The following is a 7,218-nucleotide window of genomic DNA, read 5'->3' as shown; positions in this document are numbered from 1 at the left end:
TGGAATGTATCCCTCATCTCTCTCGATATATTTCCCTTTCTTCAAGTCCCATATCCTTTCCCTTTCTGAAGTCTCATATCCTTTGCAAAATAGTCTTTGATTCCTCCACTCCCTCCCTTTAAAAAGTGTTCTCTCTCTTCTCACATTTTCCTAGAAGACTTTGTCCTTATCTCTCCTTTTTACCTATCATATTTCCCTCTTTTTGATGCTTTTTGTGCATAATATATTCTCACTCCCCCTCCCCCAGTAGAATGTAAACTTGAGGGCAGAGACTATGTCATTTTTATTTTTGTCTTCCCAGTCCCCAGAACAGCAAGTGCTTTATAAACGTTGGTTTAATTGTATATATATTTTTCTTTGTCTATGTAGTTGGTAATGATGGGTTGTTTTCAATTGTGGAAAAATTTGAAATTAACAAGGCAATAACACAATTAACTTTAGGCAAGATGAGAAATACATTTTTAGTAAAAAATTACTCCTTAGGCATTGAAAGCATGGAACATTCATTCTTTCTGCTGCCTTCCCAGAAGAGAAGAGAAACAGCAGCATGCTCAGTGCCAGTCTTTATGTTAATGCTGTATTTTGCAATCCATTTTCAGTCTTCCTGGCTGTGGTTCTTATTTTTTTTTTCCCTTCAGATCCTGCAGCACAGTCTGGAGGGAATCCAGGACCACACACACACACACACACACACACACACACACACACACACACACACACACTCAACCTCCTTAGATGACAATATCTTCTAGGAAAGAGAGAAATTGAATCCAAGTACTTAAAATTAAAGAAAAAAATAATAAGAAATAAAGTGTAGTTAGGGGATGACACTCATTTCCTTCATGACTAGTGGGATGATTTGATGGGAATTCAAAGATAAAGGCAGTCAGTGAAGAAGCCATTTGAGAAAATAAATATAAGTTGATGGATCTGCCATTGCATTAATGGTCCTTCTCCTCATTGGTGCAGATCATTGCACCCCTCTCATCATGTCTTTTCTTCATGTTTAATTTTTGCTTACATCTGTATAAAAATACCCCATGAAGGAAGATGTCACTTACTCTGTTTACTAAGAAAAGAGAGGTAACAATTACCTCATACACTCATCTCTTGACAGCGGTAATGATCACACCAATGGACAGAGCAAGCATTGTATGATTTCAGGGGTACCAGGAACTCCGAGTCATTTAGGAATGTCTCCTCTATCCAGATGTCCCTGGTGTCTGAAATTCTACCATTGACATCCATTTCTCTGGGTTTCTTCCTTTCTTCCTGCTTTCAAAGGACAAATCCTCCAGGGAAGGCTAACACATTAAAATAATCCCCAATAATCTAAGAGTGATTCATCAGATCTTGGAAGGTCCAGGACCATCTGAGACCACTGGCGTGCTGGGTTAGGGAGGAGACAGTTTAGGGGAAGAGGGAAAGAGAGGTTTTTTTGAAACTTTGCTTCTTTCATGATTTTGCTGAGGGTTAGCTCTGCTTGGCAGAAGAACAGCATTCTTAACTGTGGAAATCATGTCATCATGTGTCTTTTTTTCAGTCATCCTAGCTGAGTAGTTGATCTTTCCACTGTCCTCTGCCCTTGTTAGATGGCAATTGTGATATGCGTTCTGTTCTAGGGGCCACATTTTAGGAAGGGCATCAGAAAGCCGAGGATTATACAGAATAAGGTAATGAGGATAGCGAAGGGACTGTTAAACATGTTACACAAGGATCAGTTAAAAGAACTGGGCATTTTTAGTTTGAAGAAAATAAGACTTAGGGTAGGCATGGTAGCTTTATTCAAGAATTGGAAGGATTGTCATCTGGAAAAGATCTGAGGCTTGATTAGGTTAGCCCATGAGGAAATAAATTGAAGGCATAATGGATGAAAATTGCAAATAGACAGATTTTGACTGTACACAAGAAGGAATTTCCCAGCAACCAGAACTTCTCCCAAATGGAATTGGCCATTGAAGGCAGTGGTAATGTAGCTAGGTGGTACAGTGGATGAAGTACTTAGCCTGGAATAAGGAAGAACTGCTAAACTAAGTTGCTGTAGGCACTCACTAGCTATTAAACACCAGGCAAAAAACTTAACCGTTATCTGTCTCAGTTTCCTTAATTGTAAAATGAGGACAATAATGGCGCCTACCTCATAGGGTTGTTGCAAGGATCAAGTGAGATAATATTTATAAAGTTCTTAGCATGGTGCCTGGCACATAGTAGGTGCTTAATAAATGCTTGGTCTCTTCCCCAGCCCCCCAGGAGGGATAGCCTGTGATGAAATCATGGATTCATTTGAATATTTAGGCATCTTAATATTTTGGCTCTGCTAAGGGTTAGAAACTATTTATTCTTTTACAGAACTGCAGAGTTGCAAGGAAGGTCATATTTTTGTTGTTCAGTCATTTTGATTGTATCCAACTCTTTATGACCTCATTTGGGGTTTCTTTGGCAATGATGCTGGAGCAGTTTACCATTTCCTCCTCTAGCTCATTTTACAGATGAGGAAACTGAGGTAAATAGGGTTAAGTGACTTGCCAATTTTGGCAGTGTGACCAGGGTCACATGGCTAGTAAATGTCTGAGGCCAGATTTGAACTCAGGTCTTCCTGATTTCCAGGCCCGGTGCTCTATCCACTGTGCCACCTAGCTACCCAGAGGTCATATAGTTCAACCTACTTTTGTATAAAAATTTCCAGTCTTCCATTTAAAGACCTTTCTAGAAGGGTACCCCACTACCTTCCAGGGCAACTCATTCCACTTTTTTTTTTGCTAGGTGATGGGGTTAAGTGATTTGCCCAGGGTCACTGACTCCAGGGCCGGTGCTCTATCCATTGCACCACCTAGCTGCCCCAACTCATTCCACTTTTACATAGCTTCAATTTGCTTCTTTGGGGCACATACTAATTGTTCCTGGTCTTGCTTTCTGGAGCCAAGTGAAACAAGTTTAAGCCCTCCTTAGGAGAATCCTTCAAATACTTAAAGAATGATATCTTATTCCTACAAGCCTGTTTCTTGCCACTCCCTCTCCCCCTCATGCACTAAATGAACTCAGTTCCTCTAACTGTTATTCATATGCCATGGAAGCTTTATAACAAGAAATTATGGCACCTAGAAGTGAACACAATACTGCAAAAGTGGTTCATTCAGGGCGGGGCACTACAGAGAACACTCTGATGTTCTGAACTTTATGCCTCTCAATGAATTTAGCTGTTTTATGATTGTTTTAGGTTTATTGGATGCCATATAGCACTGTAAGCCTACAGAACACCAACATCTCCAGGTTACTTTTTGTTTTTTTTGGTCTCCAGCAGTGGGGAACCTGTGGCCTCGAGGCCAATGTGGCCCTGTAGGTCCTCAAGTACTGCCCTTTCACTGAATCTACACATCACAGAACAAATCCCCTTAATAGAAGGGTTTGTTCTGTAAAACTTGGACTCAGTCAAAAGGCCACACCCAAGGACCTAGAAGGCCACATGTGGCCTTGAGGCCACAGGTTCCCCACCCCTGTTAATTTAGAGAAACAACTGTCTAGTCATGTTGCCCCTCTCTTGTACTTAGAGGCAGCTAGACAGTGCAGTGCAGAATGCTGAGCCTGGAGTCAGAAAGACCTGAGTTCAAATCTAGCTTCACACTCCCACTGTCTATATGGCCCTGGCAATTCCCTTAGCTTCCATTTCAATTTTTTCAACTCTAAAATGAAGCTGATAATAGCATCCATCTCATAGGGTTGTTGTGGGCATCACTGTTTAGCAGAGTGCCTGACACATAGTAGTAGATACTTAATGAATGTATCTTTCCTTCCTCTTATTTCCCTTCCCTTATCTATGTTAAATTGATTTTTTGAGTCCTAGTACAGAAATTTATGTTTGTCTTTATTGAACTTCTTATCATTTGATTTCTTATCATTTGGCCAATATTCTAGCCAATTGGGTTCTTATTTGATTGTAAGCCAGAGGTTTGTGTCAAGGCAAGTCTTTCAAATATGACTTCTATCACTTTATCTATGACATTGGTGAAAATGCTGAGCAATACAGGGCCAAGGGCAGATCTCTGAACACTCTCAGAAACTTTCCTCTAAGTTGACATTGAGTCAATAATGTCAAGTCTTTTGAATACAGCCCTCCAAACAGTTCAAATCTATGTAAGTATATGACATCCAGCCAGTATCTCTCCTTCTGTCACACAAGGAGAAGTTGAAAGAGTTTGCCAAATATCTTGCTGAAATTGAAATAAACTATATCCACAGCATTCTGATCACCCAGCCTGGTAACCCTGTCAAGAAAGGAAATGAGGTCATTCTGACACATCTCATTCCTGATGAAGCTCTGCTAGCTCTTTCCAATCATGATTTCCTTTTCTGGGTGTTTCTAATCCATTCCTTTAACCTCATGCCTTAGAATTTTGCCGGGAATAGAAGGCACACCTGTATCTGTTATTTTCAAAGGTAAGTGTGACCGACTCAAGCTGTTCACTTGGAAAGAATCAGCAGCTGCACATTTTCTGAGCTGGCACACATAGACTTCTTATCATTTGAAGGGGATAATAACACAACTGATTGAGCACTTCATTAGGCATATACAAGCCTGCCCAACCAACATACTTCCATAGTAGCCCAAAGTGTCATGGGAAAAATACTATGTGGCTTCCCTTCAAGGATTCATTACAATTACAGTTGAGACTTTGATCACAAGCTGTTCAAGGAGGTGCTTGATTTGAAAGAAATTAAGATGTAGAATGACACTGTGCCATTCTTGAGGAGACCCATAGCCACAGCATTTTGAACACACCCACGAGGCTGGATGACTTCTTATAAGATTTGTTATAATGATTTCTTTCACGTGGACCCGATGATCCCGAGTTCTCTTCCATCTCTTGAAGTTTGTGATTCTGAGCCCACAGACACTGAGCAGAAGACTCTGTTGGATTATAATGTGGCCTCTTAGGTACATGGCACAAGGAATGATACCATGGGCTTTCCTTTGACTGTTAACATATATGCTAATATGACCATCAAGGTTCCTGAGGGTGGGGAAGGCATAGAGAGCCAGAATCAGTTTCTCAAATGGTAACATGAGAACATTTTACTTCCTGTCTATGGTACTAGCTCAGAAAAATATGGAGAGAAAGAAGTCTAATGCTTGATTTTGCTGCGAAGAATTCAACTTCCAGGATTATAGGAACACAAAATCTAGGCCATTTTACTCAATTTCTTCATTTTATAGGTGAAGAAACTGCCAGGGGATAGAGTCTTACTATAAAATACTGATGTCCTAGAAAAACAGAAGGTTGGCAATTGGTAGAGAACTCTTGAGGGTGTTGGTAACATGATTTAGCCTGGGCTTTCCTTTTCCTGACTCTATACGTTTTCACTGGCTTTCCCCTCATGTTCCAAATGTTCTTCCTCCTGCTCTCTGCCTCCTAGTTTTTCTAGCCTTCTTCATTGTTGTTATTCATCCTTCATTCTCAAAGAGGACCAATGACATCATGAGGGTGATGTCTTGACTTGCAAGCAAAGTGGATTTAAGTGAGACAGAGCTCTGCAAAGTCATCAACCTTACTTTTTCCTCCAGAGTCATCAGAGTCCAGTGTCAAGACAGGTCAAGACAACTGACTTCTGCTCTTTTCCTGTCGCTGCTGAATCGAGCGGGAGGCAGAGGCGCCTGCTTGTTTTCAAAATTTAGCTTCACCCATGAACCGCTGCCATGGCCGAGGAAGGCATTGCTGCTGGAGGTGTAATGGACGTTAACACCGCTCTCCAAAAGTGCTGAAGACTGCACTTATCCACGATGGCCTAGCTCGTGGAATTCGTGAAGCTGCCAAAGCCTTGGACAAACGCCAAACCCATCTTTGTGTTCTTGCTTCCAACTGTGATGAACCTATGTATGTAAAGTTGGTTGAGGCCCTGTGTGCCGAGCACCAAATCAACTTGATCAAGGTTGATGACAACAAGAAGCTGGGCGAATGGGTAGACCTCTGTAAAACTGACAGAGAGGGAAAGCCCTGTAAAGTGGTTGGCTGTAGTTGCGTTGTTGTTAAGGACTATGGCAAGGAATCTCAGGCCAAAGATGTCATCGAAGAATATTTTAGATGCAAGAAATGAATAAAATAAAAGCCTTGGTCTGATAAAAAAAAAAAGACAACTGACTTCTTTAAGACTTAGCTCAAAGACCATCTTCTACACTGGCTTTTTCCAGTATCCCCACCCCATTAAGGGTGCTCCTGCTAGTGTCTTCCCTTTGAGATTACCTCATACTGTCTCTATCTTGTATGTACATAGTTGTTTGCATGTTTTTTTTCCCCATTAGAACATAACCACTCTGAGGGTAGGGCTCAAATCTGACCTCAGACACTCGACACTTAGCTGTGTGACCCTGGGCAAGTCACTTAAACTCATTGCCTAGCTAAAGAAAAGAAAGAAAGGTGGCCCATTTTCTGTTAATCAGTAAACTTTTATTTAGCTTCTACTCTGTGCCAGGTACTGTGCTAAGTGCTGTTAACTGTTGCTCTGATGTGACACCTATTTCTGTTTTTTACATGTTGTATAATAAACACATTTTACATTCAAGTGCTTATTAGGAGCTTGTTGTTTACAACTGAGCCGAATCACACATCCCTAGGGGAGTGCCAAAAATGAACTAAATTCAGATATTTACAGGTTTATTTCAATGAGGCCAAAACATGAGTCATATCAAGGTTATCAGAAAGGAGTCCTCCTAAGATTTAATCTGGTACAACTAGAAGAGAAGGGCCTAGGTGCTCCAATTGACATGGGTTACATTGGGTAAGGAGGTTTGCCTAGGGATTTTGTTGTTTTTAGATGTAGTTTATATTTATAGCTTCTTAAGGAAGTATTGGCTATATTGCTATTTGGGGATGGTGGTGGTGTAAGCTGCCTGCAACAGTGGTCTTTAAACCTAGGGAGCATTGCTAAAATATATTTGGGGGTTAGACATCATGGCTGTCCAGTTATTGGAGAGCTGGTGAATATCGATGGATATAGGCCCTTACCAATTACTGTAGATTTGGGGAATGCCCATGGACTGTGAAGATGGTAGCTTTGGAATGACTTTAACCAATGTTGTCGATGTTGTTGTTTGAGGGTTGATGGTATAAAGTATTGGAGAAGGCCTTCAAAAAGAAGAACAATGAAGCTCCTATTTTGTGTGAAACCTTGAAACCTTTCCACTTTCTAAAGAGTTATCTGGAAAAGAGAATACTTAGAAATTAC

The 7,218-nt window shown here is 40.8% G+C and overlaps 1 pseudogene; it reads left to right on the top strand.

Moving 5' to 3' along the window:
- Window positions 1-5,662: 5,662 nt before the first annotated feature.
- LOC114024559 lies at window positions 5,663-6,118 on the top strand (annotated as a pseudogene).
- The last annotated feature ends 1,100 nt before the right edge of the window (window positions 6,119-7,218 follow it).

Source organism: Vombatus ursinus, unplaced genomic scaffold, assembly GCF_900497805.2.
Source record: "Vombatus ursinus unplaced genomic scaffold, bare-nosed wombat genome assembly UNPS02014821.1, whole genome shotgun sequence".
NCBI lineage: Eukaryota > Metazoa > Chordata > Mammalia > Diprotodontia > Vombatidae > Vombatus > Vombatus ursinus.
This window is presented reverse-complemented; position numbering and strand designations above follow the sequence as displayed.